Source organism: Petaurus breviceps, unplaced genomic scaffold, assembly GCF_028583685.1.
Source record: "Petaurus breviceps papuanus isolate PSGF00001 unplaced genomic scaffold, PetGlider_PUasm1.0 189, whole genome shotgun sequence".
NCBI lineage: Eukaryota > Metazoa > Chordata > Mammalia > Diprotodontia > Petauridae > Petaurus > Petaurus breviceps.
Window position 1 is genome coordinate 47,258,351 of NW_027185809.1, and position 9,373 is coordinate 47,267,723.

General features: G+C 35.0%; 1 long non-coding RNA gene across 3 annotated transcripts in view; it reads left to right on the forward strand.

The window, feature by feature from the left end:
• The window catches only part of LOC138164087 (uncharacterized), an 8,860-nt gene extending 4,465 nt beyond the window's left edge, over positions 1-4,395 (forward strand). For 2 of the 3 annotated variants that reach the window (XR_011168991.1, XR_011168993.1), the window contains one exon: positions 1,888-4,395. This is a non-coding gene — a long non-coding RNA (uncharacterized lncRNA). The remainder of the gene's footprint in view (positions 1-1,887) is intronic. The other variant, XR_011168992.1, reaches the window with a different exon arrangement.
• Positions 4,396-9,373: the final 4,978 nt, after the last annotated feature.

A 9,373-nucleotide genomic window follows, 5' to 3' on the forward strand; every position in this document is an offset into this window, starting at 1 on the left:
GAGAGAGAGAGAGAGAGAGAGAGAGAGAGAGAGAGAGAGAGAGAGAGGAAGAGAGAGAGGAAGGAGAAAGAAGAAGGTGAGTGAAATCATGTAATGAAATTAATCCTATATTGTGGGTTAATCACTTCACCACTCACTCTGAGCCTCAGTGTCTTCATTAATAATATGAATTTTATAATACTTGAACTACCTACCTTATAGGGTTATTATAAGGAAAGTGCTTTTTTAAAGAATGTCTGTAATTCTTGGCTACTAGGGGAAGCTGAGCCTGATAGATTGCTTGAGTACAGGCGTTTGAACTACAATAGGGTTAAAGTTGATCAGGCAGGTATCTACCCTAATTCTGGCACTAATATCCCAGAACCCCCAGGAAAAGAGAACTAACAGGTTGCCTAGGGAGGGGTAAAATGGCCCAGGTTAGAAAAGTGTGGTGGGCTACAACTTCCATACCACTCATCATTGGTATTGCTTCATGAGTGGCCGCTATAATTCCAGCCTGATAAAATATAGCTTGAGGCACTCCTTAACCACTAAGGGATAGTGATCAGAAAAGTGGCTTAAACTTGAAATTCATTTCCTCTAAACCAACAATATAGATAAATATAATTCTATTCTGGTGTCTACTCGGAGGAGAAGAGTTGGAGAGACTGGTGGCTTCAGTCTCTTCTTCCCCTTGATGCGGGAATCAAAACCTTTTTTGGAGAATGGACAAACTTCCAGAGACATTATTCCTATTTCTCTCTGAGCCACATTAGACAAACCCATGCGGCCACACACATAATTGACATGGGCAGCACATTTTATATGTGGGGATTGGCTCAAAGTGGCAGAAGAGAAAAAGATACCATAACCCTTTGTGGTACCCTATAATCCCAAAGTGTAGGGTAGAGTTATTCTAGCCCTGAAAAAGTGAGGCAACAGAATATATAAAATTCACGACATCTAAAGGTTCATCTATGTTTTGGGTTTATTTGTCCTTGTTTTGTCTTTATTTTCTTTCTGCGATATTTTCTTTAACGGAGACTACTTGTCTTATCAGAAAGGCTTTGTATCTATTTGGATTGCCCTTGCAATATCATGGGTACATAATAAGGAAATTCCAGGTGTCTTTTGGAATAAGGAGCAGAAGAAATTTGCCTAGAACTCTAAGGGAATCATCTATGGTATAGGGACAACTAGAGAAATTTTGGGGCACCCTGTGAAGAAAGGAACAGTTAAAAATGTTGTCTAGACCCTGGCATGGCCTCATAGAACTGAGGGAATCATAGTATAGTTTGTTCCCAGGACAGCTGATTTGTCCCTAGAGGATGAATGGATAATTTCCAGTATACTCCAGCTCCTTAACCCCAGATCTAGGATCCTGGGATCAGAGCAGTGGTTCAGCTTCTTTCAGATGTGAAGATTCATTTTATTTTTCTTTAGGAGTTACCCAATGATCGAATATGTTCTATGAGAGTGGGTGCAGGGGAGGAGGGGCAAAGTACTATAGTGAGCCTCTTCTTTCTGCCTACCCTAGGGCTGAGTCACTTGTAGGTACCAAGAAAAGTCAATTTGGTTTCTTGTCTAAAAGTGAAGGAGTGATGCCTAGTAACTCCAAGATCCTAAACTTCTGTGGAGAGAGTACTGTGTGATCTGGAAAGCTCTGTATTGGCCAGATTTCCTTCTGAGATAGGAAGTCAGTTTTAAGACTATTTAAGAAATAAGTCAGGTATTTGTTCTGCTAACAAGTAATCATTAGTAAGTTTCGTCAAATATTCCTTGTTTTGTCTTGTTTTTTGAATCTGCAAAACTTTGTATTTGGGCATAATTCTTATCTTGACTCTATATATGGAACTATATAAGATCATGCTACATTGACTGTGTATTTTTCTATTCTTTCCTTTATAGCACTGGGAAAGCAAGTAGAATGCTCATACCTTCCCAGAGAACTCAGAAGACAGTTCTGGACTGGGGACATGGACAATGTGTTCAAAGTGCACTCTTGCCTGTTTGCTGAGGACAGCAAAAGTTGGTTTTTTTGTTTGTTTATTTTTTGTTCTTTTTTTAATACAGGGAGGAGAATGCAATGAGGCTCTGGCACACATACAGATCCCATCAGTTTACCCAACTGAAACAGATTCTCCTTGTGGAGAGGCTAGGGAGATGGCTTCCAGGAAAATCATGCTAATATATGAGAGAAGTACCTTGGAGAGACTTTATATAGAAAATGTGTAGACATTCTCTAATTGGCTATTTTTGGCTGGTAATTGAGTTGATAGTAGACTTATTTGATTGGCTTTATAGCCAAAACTGTTAGTGTTTTCAAAAAGGGTTGAGTCAACTAACATTAGCCACCTAGATTCTGCATTGATATTTGGAGAAGCTCACAGTGTGAGACACCACAAAGTAAAAGGGGGATGGTCTTGGGACTTTTGACCCCTCTGAAGAAACAGACTAGGATCATTATATTTTTCTTTCGTTCATTCTTTTCTGTTATAGACACAGGGAGTGGCGTGTCCCACTATGGGAGAGCTAGGCACAGGAATGCAAAGTTGGAATCCATTCCAGGTTTGCAGTCAGCACAGTCCTATTGAACAAGGAGTGTCCTTTGGGGCCTCAGTATCACTGGGACTAACCTGTCAACCTTAACATATCTTGCCACATACGTGGTGGGCCCAATTCTAACAGAAGTGGCCTAAGTTTTTTACCTATTCCTCCAGAGATTAAAGTTGGTCTAGGTGAGAGTCTGCCCCAGACTGGAAAAAAAAAATGTTTATGCTTGTTCTTGCTATATCTTTTAAGTCAATATCTATTTGTCAAATCCAGTTGATGTTAAGTTATTAAGTAGAACTGCATGTTAGTTTCTAGTCCCTAACAATGAAGGACACACATCCAGAGGAAGATCAAGACAATTGCAGTTAAGAAAAAAATACTTTACTGCTTCAAGTTATCCTGGGACCAGAAGGAGAGGTACCCATGAAATAGTTGGCCAGAGGGTATCTAGTTACATATCAAGCATTTATTAATTATCTACTGTATACAGAACACTGTAATGATACTAAGGAGATCTGAAATTTTGCTTAAAAATGATTCCTTACCCCATAGAATTTATAGTCTACTAATAGGATTTATGGCATATACTCAGGTAGATTTAAGATGAAACATAATTTTATAAGTGTGTTAGAGGAGTGCAAAACAATATGATAACTATATGAAGTCTGAAGAAGAAGGTTATTACCAATATTGAGGAGAACAAGAGGCTTCATGGACTTATTATTTAGGTTGGACTTTAACAAATAGATCATTTCATTAGGCAGTTAGGTGGCACAGTAAACAGAGTACTGGACCCGGAGTCAGTAAGACCTGAGTTCAAATACAGACTCATACACTTACTAGCTTTGTGACCCTGGACAAGTCACTTAACCTTTGGCTACCTCAGTTTCCTCAACCATAAAATGAGGATATTAATAGCACCTATCTCCCATGTTTGTGTTGGGATAAAATAATCTTTATAAAGTGCTTTGTAAACCTTAAATCACTATAAAATGATAGCTATGATTATTATTAGGTAAACATTCAACCAGAAAAGTCAACCAATCAGAGAATATATTTGGGTGTCCTAGGCATAGGAAAATCATGAACAAAGACAGAGGCTGCAGAGGACATGGCCCCCTTGAGCATCAAAGAGTATACTAGCTATGGCAGAAAGCACATGGAAGGTATATTCAGTCATCATTTGAGTATCCTACTCTTTAGAACAATTTAAAATTTGTTTTGTAAGGAAAATATTATAAATCAAGAATAAAATACCTAAGTGGTGACTTATAATACCTTATCTGTTGCAGAATTTTCTGCTCTATTTTGCCTTGGCCTGTATCAAAGAAGAAATGATGCTTTTCTGCAGAATTGAAACTTCATGAGCCACAACCAGTTTTTATATAGTCAAAATCGTCTTAGTTTGAATGAGAAAACAACAAGGCATTATTGTGTGGTCAGCAGTTCCATGTATAATTAAATTCCACTTTTGAATGGAATGTGGTAGTATTCCTTTGTAAAAGTCAATTGCTGTTAAGTAGTTAAATAGAACTGGGGTGTTAGTTTCTAGTCCTAACAAATGGAGGACACTTTTTCCTAGATTAAAAGTATAAAATCAATAATGGTCTGGACAGCTGTATGATGTAGGCAAGATACTGCCCTTAACTGATTAAAAGAAGGGAAATCATCTCAACAAAAGACAGAAATAAGGAAACCACATGTGTGTAAACTGGTCATGTTATTCATGTTTCTTCTTGATGGGGAGAAACTCACATAATGAAACTAACTTCCTGGGGCTCTGATATTTCACACTCAGAAGTCAGAAGAAAAATAAAGGGGTGTGGTGTAATGTGGTGTGGTTGTGGGGTGTGTGTGTGTGTGTGTGTGTGTGTGTGAGAGAGAGAGAGAGAGAGGGGGGGGATGTTTGATTAAATCTCATGGACAAGGTGTGAATGACTTGAGGATTGCTAGCACTCTCTTTGCAATGGATTTGAAGACAACGATTTACTGCAACTGGAAATAAACACTATGTTTCTGGTGATACTGAGATGCCTTTGAGATTTCCTGTGTATAGAAGTTCTAGAATCTAGTTCATGTGCACCCAAGAATTTCCATTTTTCCACAACATTCTGTATTCTTTCCAATCTTTGTGTAATTTTGGCATTGATCACTGTATACCTACTCATATAAGTAAAAGACACCCCACAGCAAATTCTATGGATTACAAATCAATGGTGTCATTTCCACAAATGAAGATCAATACTTTACAATGAATATATAAAGCTATAGAAACCTAACTCAATGTTACTTACATTTCAATGAGAATTCAAAAGTGTAGAGGGATTTATGAGTATTGGTTGAACATATGCTGTGGATTAAATCTATTTTTGGCTCATGTCAAATAAGAACAATCAAATTAATATTTTAAACCTATGTGGTATTGGATATTTAACCTTGAGATCATACAAAATGTATTTTAGCTTCCCTGAAATTAGATGTAGCCTGTAGGCCCCATGGTGTAATTCAGCTTGTTCAGTCTAACCCTGCTAATGCTCAAATTAACCCTGTCTTAGTTCACTCTAAACCAAGCCTTGCTCACTGTAACCTAGACCCAGATAGTCTTATTTAGCCATATTAAGCACTGAGAGAGCTCTTGGGAATGTGACTGGCTTCCATAAGGCTGCACAGATTGGTAAACCACTACTCCTATTCCCAAAGTATACAAGAATCTCATCACTTACAGGAGTTACATTGCTCCTCAGACCCAATAGAATGGTCTTATCTTCTTTTTTTTTTTCCTTTTTGGAGGGCAATTGGGGTTAAGTGACTTGCCCAAAGTCACACAACTAGTAATTGTGTCAAGTGTCTGAAGCCGGATTTGAACTCAGGTCCTCCTGACTCCAGGGCCGGTGCTCTATTCATTGCGGCACCTAGCCACCCCCTTACCTTGTTTTCTTGGATATGTTTCTAGAAGTGACAGGAGGTGAGAAAAGTTTCCAATTCATACAACATATCCAAATTGAAGCCCTTATGCCACATTTACCTAAAATTCAGAATACTGAAAACTATACCCTTGGATTACTTTTGGATCCCTTTGTGTATATAAATAAAATCCTTGAAAAAAAAAATTATCTGAAGTGACTTGGTTTTGGTGGTTTCATTTACCACATATCTCAAATTTGGGAGATTGGTTAATTTATTAGTGACCTAACACATATGTAATGTCATTTAACTCTTCGCAGAATCTCAGAGACCATCTATTTTTTTTAAATAATTAGAATAATAGCATTGGAAAGAAAATAGTAAATACAAGCACAACCTCTCATTTTGCCAGGCTTGTTTATCTAACCGAATATACTAAAGATCTCTAATAAAGATGGCCTCTATGAGTTAAACAAAACATAAAAACAAAAAGATTTAGATCTGATGTCAGCACAGATATGTGATCTTTGAATTTGAGGATGGGCAATAGAGCTTGTGAATTTTCACTGTGACATTCACAGAACATTTCTACTAAAAACATTCAGTATTTTCCAACAACAAAAAAAAAGGGTGGGTAACAATGCAATGCATCAAAAAGTACTATAGAATTTTGAAGGAAGACAGTCATGGGTATTATAATGCTTATACCTATATGAGTTGATGGCTGAAGGTACAGTCTATTTTAAGGAAATCAAAAGGGGAGCTCTAGGAAATGAGTTTGCCAAGGGGAAAATTTGCAGTCTGATGAAACAAAAAATACTGAATGACTCCAAACTTTCTTCTCTTGCATAGTTTACATGCAAGCTGCTGTTATTAAAAGCGTACCATGTCTCATTAAATGATTTACTGGACAGATCTGGCATTTTGATGTTGGGTATGAGGAGAGTTTCTGTACCTGTACTCTATCCTATCGTTCCTGAGACAGACAAACAAATTTGCTTTTAAAACCATAATTTGTATACTTTCACAAGTATTACCTCATTTGATCCTAACAGAAAGCCTGGAAGGTTGATGCTAATGTTATCCCCATTTTGCAGGTGATTAAGTCAAGGCAGACAAAACTTAAGTGACTTATTTAGGGTCACCCAGTTCATAAGTGCTCAAGGCTGGATTTAAACTCAGGACTTCCTGATTCAAAGTTCAATGCTTTATCCACTGCTCTATCTCGTTGCTTCCTTTTGGGCAGGTGGCTGGGTGATGTTTTAATTTGCATTGCTCTTATTATATATTTGGAGTATTTTTCACATAGTTGTTAATAGTTTACCATTTTTAGAGTTTAACCAGTCCTCTACTGGGAAATGGCTTTTGGTCTAATATATTTCTGCTAGTTGATTGTTTATCTTGGATTTAAAATCCCTATCAGAGATATTTGATATAAAAACTTCTCCCAAGTCTCTTTTAATCCAAGATGTTAATTTCTTTGCGCAAAAGTGTTTCATTTTCCTGTAATTAAAATTATCTATTTTATCTTTAATAATTGTTTCTATCCCTTATTCGGCAAGGAACTAATTCCCTATCCATAATTCTGTAAGATATCTATAATCCATTATGTTCTAATTTTTAATGGTGTTATGTATATTATTAGGGTCACATTCATTTTGAATTCCTTGTGTGGTGCAAAATTTTAGTCTAAACACAATTTGTATGTGACTTTTTTTCAAGTTTTCACATCAGTTCTTATAATTTAGTTTACTCATTACCTAATTAATTTATGTTTTCTGGTTTGTTGAACATTGGATTAATGAATTCTAAACATTTTTATTCTTCTTTTTCAAATCTGTTCTATGGTTTTGATGAATGCTCCTTCATAATATATTTTGAGATCTAGAAGTGCTATACCCCCTCATTTCTACCTTTTTCCCCACTATTTACTTTTAATTCTTTTGTTCCTCCAAATGAATTATTATTCTTTTATCATGCTTTATAAAGTTTCTCTTTGATAGTGTAATTAGTATAATATTAAATCTTTAAATTAGCTTTGGTGATGCTATCACTTTTATTTTATTGGCATGACCTAGCCATGACAACTGAATATTCCTCTAGATATTTTACTTTTCCTTTTTCTTTAAGCATATAATTATATATCTATGTGTAGTGAATTTGCTTTGGAATTTTCACTTTGTGTGTGCATGTATAGTGGTTTGATTCACATATATACATATACATACATATATAGTACTTATGTGTATGTATATGGCATTTTGAGTGGGATTCCCTTTCTTTTATTCCCTTATTGTTTAGATTTTATTATTATAAGGAAATATTATTGATATTGTGGGCTTATTTTATTGCCTACAACTTTACGGAAGCTAGTAATGTCTCAAGTTGTTCCTTTGCTATTTTCTAAGATTGTGTAAGTAAACCATCATGTCATTAGTAGACAAAGATACTTTTATCTCCTCTTTGCCTGTCTTTATGATTTTAATTTCTTCCTCTATTCTTGTTTGCTAGCATTTCTAGAACTATATGAAATAATAGAGAGGGAAGGAGGCATGCTTGATATACTTACATGTTTATTGAGAAAACCTGTCACTATACACAAAATTTTTAAATGTAGGTTTTTATTTATGTTTTTACATAACAGTTATTCAGCCCTCCAACTTCCAGCCTAATTTTCCATATAACAGAAAAATAATGACATAAAAACATCTGATAAAACGAACACATTTGGCAACGCACACAATATTTTGTCCAAGTCAGTCTAGTGTCAGCCAAGTTAGTCTTTGTCATGAGAAAAGAAGTACCCTTTTTTGGTCGTTCTTCACAATCTTCATTAATGGTTTGACTTCTCAGAGCTCAAATTCCTTTTAGTAATCCTTTAAAATTTACATTGATATAGTAATTATAATTGATTTCTTAATTCTTCTTATTCTACTGTCAATCGCTATAAATCTATCTCTTTGAATTTCTCATATTTATTTCTTTCTGCAAGATATTTCATTATATTGACATACTCTATTTTTCTACCATTTCCCAGTTTATACATACCCACTTTGTTTATAATCCATAAACAATACTGCTATGAATATGTTAATACTATATAGGACCTTTATTCCTGTCATTGAATCCTTTTGAAAGTTATTACAAGGAATTGCATTCATATAACAGTAAATATAGAATACTGATTAAATTTTGTTTTCTTTTCTCCCTCTTTGGATTTTACTGGATTTTTTTCCCTATATGATATATGCAAATTCTTTAAAATATTTAGACTTGGATGAGTATAAAGGTCTGTAGTGTTGCCCCTAGGTTGGTGCCAAGAATAGACACATAGCAAAAGGCAGGACTTCACAAGTTTATTAGCTGGGGAAAATGTTTTGGTACTCAGAAAAAAATCAGCTAGACATGTTAGGTCAATCATGTAGAATATGGACTCAGTAACCAAGAATATAGGTTTCCAACTTAATCTTAAAGAATAAGTGGGTTAAAGAACAAGTCATAAAAACAATAATTTCATTAGAGAGAATTACAACAATCAGAAAACATCAAAACCTATGGGATATAGCCAAAGCTGTGATCAGAGGAAATTTTATATCTCTAAATGTTCACATCAATAATACAAAGGAAGAGCAGAACAATGAATTGTCTATGCAATAAAAAAAATTAGAAAAAGAACAAACTAAAAATACCCAATTAAATATTAAATTTGATATCCTAAAAAAAATAAAGGTGAGAATAATAAAACTGACTAAAATAAAAAAAAACATGGAATTAATAAGTAAAACTGGGAGTTGGTTTTATGATAAAAAATAAAAGAGATAAACCATTGGTTAATTTATCTAAAAAAAAAAAGAAAACCAAATCACTAGTATTAAAAAGATACTAACAAAGATGAATTTGAAGCAATTCTAAGGAATTATTTTGCCCAATTGTATGC